Raw genomic sequence first — 12,404 nt, 5'->3', positions numbered from 1 at the left:
ACGCCCTAGGGTGAAGCCTAGGTTGCCCGGAACGTAGAAATGACCAACTCTTTCACACTGGTAGCAATTATTCGTTTTATACATGGAAAAGCTGTTATATATATATTGCATTTTATGCTTCTGGCATTGAATTCTAAGTCCCTAGCTATTCGATCTGGTGGAGCAACGCCCTAGAGTAAAGCCTAGGTTGCACGGAACGTAGAAATGACCATTGCTTTCACAATGTATGCAATTATTCATTTTATTCGGTGGAAAAGCTGTTGTACTTAGATTGTATTTTATTCTTCTGGCGTTGAGTTCTAAGTCCCTAGCTATTCGATCTGGTGGAGGAACGCCTTAGACTGAAATCTGGATTAACCGGAACGTAGAAATGACCTGTACTTTCACACTGTTTGCAGTTATTCCTGTTATACGATGGAACAGCTGTTGCAACTTTATTGTATTTTATGCTTCTGGCGTTGACTTCTTAGGACCTAACTATTCCATCTGGTTGAACAAAGTCGTGTAGTGAAGCCTAGGTTGACCGGAACGTAGAAATGACCATAACTTTCACACTGGTAGCAATTATTCGTTTTATACATGGAAAAACTGTTCTATTTATTTCGTTTTTTATGCTTCTGGCGTTGACTTCTAAGGCCCTACCTATTCGATCTGGCGGAGCAACGCCCTACAGTGAAGCCTAGGTTGCTCGGAACGTAGAAATGACCATTACCTTCACACTGTTTGCAATAATTCATTTTATACGATGGCAAAGCTGTTGTATTTATATTGTATTTTATGCTTCTGGCGTTGACTTCTAAGGCCCTACCTCTTCGATTTGGTGGAGCAACGCCTCACAGTTAAGCCTAGGATGCCCGAAACGTCGAAATGGCCATAACCTTCGCACTGGTTACAATTATTCGTTTTATACGATGGAAAAGCTGTTGTATTTATATCTTATTTTATGCTTCTGGCGTTGACTTCTTAGGTCCCAGCTATTCCATCTGGTAGAACAACGCCCTCTGGTGAAGCCTAGGCTGCCCGGAACGTAGAAATGACCATAACTTTCACACAGGAAGCAATTATTCGTTTTATACATGGAAAAGCTGTCCTATTTATTTTGTATGTTATGCTTCGGGCGCTGACTTCTAAGGCCCTAGCTATTCGATCTGGTGGAGCAACAGCATAGAGTGAAGCCTAGGTTGCCCGGAACGTAGAAATGACCATAACTTTCACACTGGTTGCCATTATTCGTATTATACGATGGAAAAGCTGTTGTATTTATATCGTATTTTATGCTTCTGGCGTTGACTTCTTAGGCCCCAACTATTCCATCTGATGGAGCAACCCCCTATGGTGAAGCCTAGGTTGCCCGGAACGTAGAAATGACCATAACTTTCACACTGGTAGCAATTATTCGTTTTATACATGGAAAAGCTGTTATATATATATTGCATTTTATGCTTCTGGCATTGAATTCTAAGTCCCTAGCTATTCGATCTGGTGGAGCAACGCCCTAGAGTAAAGCCTAGGTTGCACGGAACGTAGAAATGACCATTGCTTTCACAATGTATGCAATTATTCATTTTATTCGGTGGAAAAGCTGTTGTACTTAGATTGTATTTCATGCTTCGGGCGTTGACTTCTAAGCCCCTAGCTATTCGTTCTGGTAGAACAACGCCCTAGAGTGAAGCCTAGGTTGCCCGGAACGTAGAAATGACCATCACTTTCAAACTGGTTGCAATTAATCCTGTTATACGATGGAAAAACAGTTGTATTTATATTGTATTTTATGCTTCTGGCGTTCACTTCTTAGGCCCTAACTATTCGATCTGGTGGAACAACGCCCTAGGGTGAAGCCTAGGTTGCCCGGAACGTAGAAATGACCATCACTTTCAAACTGGTTGCAATTAATCCTGTTATACGATGGAAAAACAGTTGTATTTATATTGTATTTTATGCTTCTGGCGTTCACTTCTTAGGCCCTAACTATTCGATCTGGTGGAACAACGCCCTAGGGTGAAGCCTCGGTTGCCCGGAACGTAGAAATGACCATAACTTTTACACTGGTAGCAATTATTCGTTTTATACAATGGAAAAACTGTTCTATTTATTTTGTATTTTATGCTTCGGGCGTTGACTTCTAAGGCCCTAACTGTTTGATCTGGTGGAGCAACGCCCTAGAGTGAAGCCTAGGTTGCCCGGAACGTAGAAATGACCATTACGTTCACACTGTTTGCAATTATTCCTTTTATACGATGGAAAAGCTGTTGTATTTATATCGTATTTTATGCTTCTGGCGTTGACTTCTATGGCCCTAGCTATTCGATCTAGTGGAGCAACGCCCTAGAGTGAAGCCTAGGTTGCCCGGAACGTAGAAATGACCGTCACTTTCAAACTGGTTGCAGTTAATCCTGGTATACGATGGAAAAACTGTTGTATTTTTATTGCATTTTATGCTTCGTGCGTTGACTTCTAAGGCCCTAACTATTCAATCTGTTGGAGCAACGCCCTAGAGTGAAGCCTAGGTTGCCCGGAACGCAGAAATGACCATTAGCTTCACACTGGTTGCAATTATTCCTTTTATACGGTGGAAAAGCTGCTGTATTTTTATTGTATTCTAAGCTTCGATCGTTGTCTCCTAAGGCCCTAACTACTCGATCTGGTAGAACAACGCCCTCTGGTGAAGCCTAGGTTGCCCGGAACGTAGAAATGACCATAACTTTCACACTGGTTGCAATTATTCATTTTATACGATGGAAAAACTGTTGTACTTATATTGTACTTTATGCTTCTGGCGTTGACTTCTAAGGCCCAACGGATTCGATCTGGTGGAGCAATGCCTCACAGTTAAATCTAGGATGCCCGAAACGTCGAAATGATCATTACTTTCACACTGATTGCAATTATTCATTCTATATGATGGAAAAACTGTTCCATTTATATTGTATTTTATGCTTCTGGCGTTGACTTCTTAGGCCCTAACTATTCGATCTGGTGGAGCATCGTCCTAGAGTGAAGCCTTGGCTGCCCGGAACGTAGAAATGACCATAACGTTCACACTGGTAGCAATTATTCGTCTTACACATGGAAAAACTGTTCTATTTTTTTGTATTTTATGCTTCGGGCGTTGACTTCTGAGGCCCTAGCTATTCGATCTGGTGGAGCAACGCCCTAGAGTGAAGCCTAGGTTGCCCGGAACGTAGAAATGACCAACTCTTTCACACTGGTAGCAATTATTCGTTTTATACATGGAAAAGCTGTTATATATATATTGCATTTTATGCTTCTGGCATTGAATTCTAAGTCCCTAGCTATTCGATCTGGTGGAGCAACGCCCTAGAGTGAAGCCAAGGTTGCCCGGAAGTAGAAATGACCATAACAATCACACTGGTTGCAATTATTCCTGTTACACGAAGGAAAAACTGTTGCACCTTTATTGTATTTTATTCTTCTGGCGTTCAATTCTAAGTCCCTAGCTATTCGATCTGGTGGAGCAACGCCCTGGAGTGAAACCTGGATTACCCGGAACGTAGAAATGACCTGTACTTTCACACTGTTTGCAATTATTCCTGTTAAACAATGGAACAACTGTTGCATCTTTATTGTATTTTATGCTTCTGGCGTTGACTTCTTAGGCCCTAACTATTCGATCTGGTGGAGCATCGTCCTAGAGTGAAGCCTTGGCTGCCCGGAACGTAGAAATGACCATAACTTTCACACTGGTAACCATTATTCGTTTTATACGATGGAAAAGCTGTTGTATTTATATCTTATTTTATGCTTCTGGCGTTGACTTCTTAGGTCCCAGCTATTCCATCTGGTAGAACAACGCCCTCTGGTGAAGCCTAGGTTGCCCGGAACGTAGAAATGACCATAACTTTCACACTGGTTGCAATTATTCATTTTATACGATGGAAAAACTGTTGTACTTATATTGTATTTTATTCTTATGGCGTTGAATTCTAAGTCCCTAGCTATTCAATCTGGTGGAGCAACGCCCTAGAGTGAAACCTAGGTTACCCGGAACTTAGAAATGACCAGTCCTTTCAAACTGTTTGCAGTTATTCCTGTAATACGATGGAAAAACTTTTGCATCTTTATTGTATTTTATGCTTCTGGCGTTGACTTCTAAGGCCCTAACTATTCCATTTGGTGGAGCAACGCCCTAGAGTGGAGCCTAGGTTGCCCGGTACGTAGAAATGACCATTACTTTCACACTGGTTTCTATTATTCGTTTTATACGATGGAAAAACTGTTATATATATATTGTATTTTATGCTTCTGGCGTTGACTTCTTAGGCCCGAACTATTCGATCTGGTGCAACAACGCCCTAGAGTGAAGCCTAGGTTGCCTGGAACGTAGAAATGACCATCACTTTCACACGGGTTGCAATTATTCCTGTTATAGGATGGAAAGACCGTTGTATTTTTATTGTATTTTATACATCAGGCGTTGACTTCTGTGGCCGTAGCTATTCGATGTGGTGGTAGAACGCCATAGAGTGAAGCCTAGGCTGCCCGGAACGTAGAAATGACCATAACTTTCACACAGGAAGCAATTATTCGTTTTATACATGGAAAAGCTGTCTTATTTAATTTGTATGTTATGCTTCGGGCGCTGACTTCTAAGGCCCTAGCTATTCGATCTGGTGGAGCAACAGCCTGGAGTGAAGCCTAGGTTGCCCGGAACGTAGAAATGACCATAACTTTCACACTGGTTGCCATTATTCGTATTATACGATGGAAAAGCTGTTGTATTTATATCGTATTTTATGCTTCTGGCGTTGACTTCTTAGGCCCCAACTATTCCATCTGATGGAGCAACCCCCTATGGTGAAGCCTAGGTTGCCCGGAACGTAGAAATGACCATAACTTTCACACTGGAAACAATTATTCGTTTTATACATGGAACAGCTGTTCTATTTATTTTATATTTTATGCTTCAGGCGTTGACCTCTAAGGCCCTAGCTATTCGATCTGGTGGAGCAACGCCCTAGAGTGAAGCCTAGGTTGCCCGGAACGTAGAAATGACCATAAATTTCACACTGGTAGCAATTATTCGTTTTATACGATGGAAAAACTGTTTTATTTATTTTGTATTTTATGCTTCGGGCGTTGACTTCTAAGGCCCTAACTATTCGATCTGGCGGAGCAACGACCTAGAGTGAAGCTTACGTTGCCGGGAACGTAGAAATGACCATAACTTTCACACTGGCTGCTATCATTCGTTTTATTTGATGGAAAAACTGTTGTATCTATATTGTATTTTATGCTTCTGGCGTTCACTTCTTAGGCCCTAACTGTTTGATCTGGTGGAACAACGGCCTAGGGTGAAGCCTAGGTTGCCCGAGACGTAGAAATGACCATAACTTTTACACTGGTAGCAATTATTCGTTTTATACAATGGAAAAACTGTTCTATTTATTTTGTATTTAAAGCTACGGGCGTTGACTTCTAAGGCCCTAACTGTTTGATCTGGTGGAGCACCGCCCTAGAGTGAAGCCTAGGCCGCTCGGAACGTAGAAATGACCATAACTTTCACACTGGATTCTATTATTCGTTTTATACGATGGAAAAACTGTTATATATATATTGTATTTTATGCTTCTGGCGTTGACTTCTTAGGCCCGAACTATTCGATCTGGTGCAACAACGCCCTAGAGTGAAGCGTAGGTTGCCTGGAACATAGAAATGACCATCACTTTCACACTGGTTGCTATCATTCGTTTTATGTGATGGAAAAGCTGTTGTATTTATATCTTATTTTATGCTTCTGGCGTTGACTTCTTAGGTCCCAGCTATTTCATCTGGTAGAACAACGCCCTCTGGTGAAGCCTAGGCTGCCCGGAACGTAGAAATGACCATAACTTTCACACAGGAAGCAATTATTCGTTTTATACATGGAAAAGCTGTCCTATTTATTTTGTATGTTATGCTTCGGGCGCTGACTTCTAAGGCCCTAGCTAAACGATCTGGTGGAGCAATAGCCTAGAGTGAAGCCTAGGTTGCCCGGAACGTAGAAATGACCATAACTATCACACTGGTTGCCATTATTCGTATTATACGATGGAAAAGCTGTTGTATTTATATCGTATTTTATGCTTCTGGCGTTGACTTCTTAGGCCCCAACTATTCCATCTGATGGAGCACCGCCCTAGAGTGAAGCCTAGGTTGCCCGGAACGCAGAAATGACCATTAGCTTCACACTGGTTGCAATTATTCCTTTTATACGATGGAAAAGCTGCTGTATTTTTATCTATTTTAAGCTTCGGTCGTTGTCTCCTAAGGCCCTAACTACTCGATCTGGTGGAGCAACGCCCTAGAGTGAAGCCTAGGTTGCCCGGAACGTAGAAACGACCATTACCTTCACACTGGTTGCAATTATTCCTGTTATACGATGGAAGGACTGTTGTATTTTTATTGTATTTTATGCTTCTGGCGTTGACTTCTTAGGCCCTAACTATTCGATCTGGCTGAGCAACGCCCTAGAGTGAAACCTAGGATGCCCGGAACGTAGAAATGACAATGTCTTTCACACTGGTTGCAATTATTCCTGTTATACGATGGAAATATTGTTGTATTTTTATTGTATTTTATGCTTCAGGCGTTGTCTTCTAAGGTCATAGGTATTCGACGTGGTGGAGCAACGCCCTAGAGTGAAGACTAGGTTGCCCGGAACGTAGAAATGACCATCACCTTCAGCCTGGTTGCAATTGTTCCTGTTATACGACGGAAAAACCGTTCTATTTTTATCGTATTCCATGCTTCGGGCGTTGACTTCTAAGGCCCTAGCTATTCGTTCTGGTAGAGCAACGCCCTAGAGTGAAGCCTAGGTGGCCCGAAACGTAGAAATGACCATTACTTTCACACTGGTTGCAATTAATCGTTTCATACGATGGAAAAGCTGTTGTATTTATATTGTATTTTCTGCTTGTGGCGTTGACTTCTAAGGTCCGAGCTGTTCGATCTGGTGGGGCAACGTACAAGAGTTAAGTCTAGGATGCCCGGAACTAAGAAATGACCATTACTTTCACACTGTTTGCAATTATTCCCGTTATACGATGGAAAAACTGTTGCATTTTTGTTGTATTTTATGCTTCGGGCGTTGACTTCTAAGGCCCTAGCTATTCGATCTGGTGGAGCAACGACCTAGAGTGAAGCCTAGGTTGCCCGGAACGCAGAAATGACCATTAGCTTCACACTGGTTGCAATTATTCCTTTTATACGGTGGAAAAGCTGCTGTATTTTTATTGTATTTTAAGCTTCGGTCGTTGTCTCCTAAGGCCCTAACTACTCGATCTGGTGGAGCAACGCCCTAGAGTGAAGCCCAGGTTGCCCGGAACGTAGAAATGACCATAACTTTCACACTGGTTGCAATTATTCGTTTTATACGATGGAAAAGCTGTTGTATTTATATTGTGTTTTATGCTTCGGGCGTCGACTTCTAAGGCCCTAACTGCTCGGTCTGGTGGAACAACGCCCTAGAGTGCAGCCTAGGTAGCCCGGAACGTAGAAATGACCATAACTTTCATACTGGTTGCAATTATTCCTGATATACGATAGAAAAACTGTTGTATTTAAATTGTATTTTATGCTTCTGGCGTTGACTTCTAAGGGCGTATCTATTCGATGTGGTGGAGTAACGCCCCAGAGTGAAGCCTAGGTTGCCTAGAACGTAGAAATGGCCATATCTTTCACACTGGTGGCAATTATTCTTGTCATACGGTGGAAAAACTGTTGTATTTAAATTTTATTTTATGCTTCTGGCGTTGACTTCTAAGGCCCTAACTATTCGATCCAGTGGGGCAACGCCTTAGAGTGAAGGCTATGTTGCACGGAACGTAGAAATGACCATAACTTTCACTCTGGTTGCAATTATTCCTGTTATACGATGGACAAACTGTTGCATTTTTATTGTACTTTATGCTTCTGGCGTTGACTTCTAAGGCCCTACGGATTCGATCTGGTGGAGCAATGCCTCACAGTTAAATCTAGGATGCCCGAAACGTCGAAATGATCATTACTTTCACACTGATTGCAATTATTCATTCTATATGATGGAAAAACTGTTCCATTTATATTGTATTTTATGCTTCTGGCGTTGACTTCTTAGGCCCTAACTATTCGATCTGGTGGAGCAACGCCCTAGAGTGAAGCCAAGGTTGCCCGGGAAGTAGAAATGACCATAACAATCACACTGGTTGCAATTATTCCTTTTACACGAAGGAAAAACTGTTGCACCTTTATTGTATTTTATGCTTCTGGCGTTGACTTCATAGGCCCTAACTATTCGGTTGGTGGAGCAACGTCCTAGAGTGAAGCCTAGGTTGCTCGGAACGTAGAAATGACCATTACTTTCACACTGGTTGCCATTATTCGTTTTCTACGATGGAAAAGGTGTTGTATTTGTATCGTATTTTATGCTTCTGGCGTTGACTTCTTAGGCCCTAACTATACCATCTGGTGGAACAACGCCCTAGGGTCAAGCCTAGGTTGCCCGGAACGTAGAAATGACCATAACGTTCACACTGGTAGCAATTATTCGTCTTACACATGGAAAAACTGTTCTATTTTTTTGTATTTTATGCTTCGGGCGTTGACTTCTGAGGCCCTAGCTATTCGATCTGGTGGAGCAACGCCCTAGAGTGAAGCCTAGGTTGCCCGGAACGTAGAAATGACCAGTACTTTCACACTGGTTGCAGTTATTCGTTTTATACAATGGAACAACTGTTCTATTTATTTTGCATTTTATGCTTCGGGCGTTGACTTCTTAGGCCCTGACTATTCCATCTGGTGGAACAACGCCCTAGGGTGAAGCCTAGGTTGCCCGGAACGTAGAAATGACCAACTCTTTCACACTGGTAGCAATTATTCGTTTTATACATGGAAAAGCTGTTATATATATATTGCATTTTATGCTTCTGGCATTGAATTCTAAGTCCCTAGCTATTCGATCTGGTGGAGCAACGCCCTAGAGTAAAGCCTAGGTTGCACGGAACGTAGAAATGACCATTGCTTTCACAATGTATGCAATTATTCATTTTATTCGGTGGAAAAGCTGTTGTACTTAGATTGTATTTTATTCTTCTGGCGTTGAGTTCTAAGTCCCTAGCTATTCGATCTGGTGGAGGAACGCCCTAGACTGAAATCTGGATTAACCGGAACGTAGAAATGACCTGTACTTTCACACTGTTTGCAGTTATTCCTGTTATACGATGGAACAGCTGTTGCAACTTTATTGTATTTTATGCTTCTGGCGTTGACTTCTTAGGACCTAACTATTCCATCTGGTTGAACAAAGTCGTGTAGTGAAGCCTAGGTTGACCGGAACGTAGAAATGACCATAACTTTCACACTGGTAGCAATTATTCGTTTTATACATGGAAAAACTGTTCTATTTATTTCGTTTTTTATGCTTCTGGCGTTGACTTCTAAGGCCCTACCTATTCGATCTGGCGGAGCAACGCCCTACAGTGAAGCCTAGGTTGCTCGGAACGTAGAAATGACCATTACCTTCACACTGTTTGCAATAATTCATTTTATACGATGGCAAAGCTGTTGTATTTATATTGTATTTTATGCTTCTGGCGTTGACTTCTAAGGCCCTACCTCTTCGATTTGGTGGAGCAACGCCTCACAGTTAAGCCTAGGATGCCCGAAACGTCGAAATGGCCATAACCTTCGCACTGGTTACAATTATTCGTTTTATACATGGAAAAGCTGTCCTATTTATTTTGTATGTTATGCTTCGGGCGCTGACTTCTAAGGCCCTAGCTATTCGATCTGGTGGAGCAACAGCATAGAGTGAAGCCTAGGTTGCCCGGAACGTAGAAATGACCATAACTTTCACACTGGTTGCCATTATTCGTATTATACGATGGAAAAGCTGTTGTATTTATATCGTATTTTATGCTTCTGGCGTTGACTTCTTAGGCCCCAACTATTCCATCTGATGGAGCAACCCCCTATGGTGAAGCCTAGGTTGCCCGGAACGTAGAAATGACCATAACTTTCACACAGGAAGCAATTATTCGTTTTATATTGGAAAAGATGTCCTATTTATTTTGTATGTTATGCTTCGGGCGCTGACTTCTAAGGCCCTAGCTATTCGATCTGGTGGAGCAACAGCCTAGAGTGAAGCCTAGGTTGCCCGGAACGTAGAAATGACCATAACTTTCACACTGGTTGCCATTATTCGTATTATACGATGGAAAAGCTGTTGTATTTATATCGTATTTTATGCTTCTGGCGTTGACTTATTAGGCCCCAACTATTTCATCTGATGGAGCAACACCCTATGGTGAAGCCTAGGTTGCCCGGAACGTAGAAATGACCATAACTTTCACACTGGAAACAATTATTCGTTTTATACGTGGAACAGCTGTTCTATTTATTTTATATTTTATGCTTCAGGCGTTGACCTCTAAGGCCCTAGCTATTCGATCTGGTGGAGCAACGCCCTAGAGTGAAGCCTAGGTTGCCCGGAACGTAGAAATGACCATTGCTTTCACAATGTATGCAATTATTCATTTTATTCGGTGGAAAAACTGTTGTACTTAGGTTGTATTTTATTCTTCTGGTGTTGAATTCTAAGTCCCTAGCTATTCGATCTGGTGGAGCAACGCCCTAGAGTGAAACCTGGATTACCCGGAACGTAGAAATGACCTGTACTTTCACACTGTTTGCAATTATTCCTGTTAAACAATGGAACAACTGTTGCATCCTTATTGTATTTTATGCTTCTGGCGTTGACTTCTTAGGCCCTAACTATTCGATCTGGTGGAGCATCGTCCTAGAGTGAAGCCTTGGCTACCCGGAACGTAGAAATGACCATAACTTTCACACTGGTTACCATTATTCGTTTTATACGATGGAAAAGCTGTTGTATTTATATCTTATTTTATGCTTCTGGCGTTGACTTCTTAGGTCCCAGCTATTCCATCTGGTAGAACAACGCCCTCTGGTGAAGCCTAGGTTGCCCGGAACGTAGAAATGACCATAACTTTCACACTGGTTGCAATTATTCATTTTATACGATGGAAAAACTGTTGTACTTATATTGTATTTTATTCTTATGGCGTTGAATTCTAAGTCCCTAGCTATTCAATCTGGTGGAGCAACGCCCTAGAGTGAAACCTAGGTTACCCGGAACGTAGAAATGACCAGTCCTTTCAAACTGTTTGCGGGTTATTCCTGTAATACGATGGAAAAACTTTTGCATCTTTATTGTATCTTATGCTTCTGGCGTTGACTTCTAAGGCCCTAACTATTCCATTTGGTGGAGCAACGCCCTAGAGTGGAGCCTAGGTTGCCCGGTACGTAGAAATGACCATTACTTTCACACTGGATTCTATTATTCGTTTTATACGATGGAAAAACTGTTGTACTCATATTGTATTTTATTCTTATGGCGTTGAATTCTAAATCCCTAGCTATTCGATCTGGTGGAGCAACGCCCTAGAGTGAAACCTAGGCTACCCGGAACGTAGAAATGAACAGTACTTTCATACTGTCTGCAGTTATTCCTGTTATACGATGGAAAAACTTTCGCATCTTTATTGTATTTTATGCTTTTGGCGTTGACTTCTAAGGCCCTAGCTATACGGTCTGGTGGAGCAACGCCCTTCAGTGGAGCCTAGGCTGCCCGGTACGTAGAAGTGACCATGACTTTCACACTGTTTGCAAATATATATTATATACAATGGAAAATCTGTTGTATTTATGTTGTATTTTATGCTTCTGGCGTTGACTTCTTAGACCCTAACTATTTGATCTCGTGGAGCACCGCCCTAGAGTGAAGCCTAGGTTGCCCGGAACGCAGAAATGACCATTAGCTTCACACTGGTTGCAATTATTCCTTTTATACGATGGAAAAGCTGCTGTATTTTTATGTATTTTAAGCTTCGGTCGTTGTCTCCTAAGGCCCTAACTACTCGATCTGGTGGAGCAACGCCCTAGAGTGAAGCCGAGGTTGCCCGGAACGTGGAAATGACCATTACTTTCACACTGTTTGCAATTATTCCTGTTATACGATGGAAAAGCTATTGGATTTTTAGTGTATTTTATGCTTCGGGCGTCGACTTCTAAGGCCCTAGCTATTCGATCTGGCGGAGGAACTCCCTAGAGTGAAGCCTAGGTTGCCCGGAACGTAGAAACGACCATTACCTTCACACTGGTTGCAATTATTCCTGTTATACGATGGAAGGACTGTTGTATTTTTTTTGTATTTTATGCTTCTGGCGTTGACTTCTTAGGCCCTAACTATTCGATCTGGCTGAGCAACGCCCTAGAGTGAAACCTAGGATGCCCGGAACGTAGAAATGACAATGTCTTTCACACTGGTTGCAATTATTCCTGTTATACGATGGAAATATTGTTGCATTTTTATTGTATTTTATGCTTCAGGCGTTGTCTTCTAAGGT

Source organism: Calliopsis andreniformis, unplaced genomic scaffold (assembly GCF_051401765.1).
Source record: "Calliopsis andreniformis isolate RMS-2024a unplaced genomic scaffold, iyCalAndr_principal scaffold0014, whole genome shotgun sequence".
NCBI classification, from domain to species: domain Eukaryota; kingdom Metazoa; phylum Arthropoda; class Insecta; order Hymenoptera; family Andrenidae; genus Calliopsis; species Calliopsis andreniformis.
Note: the sequence above shows the minus strand (reverse complement) of the source record.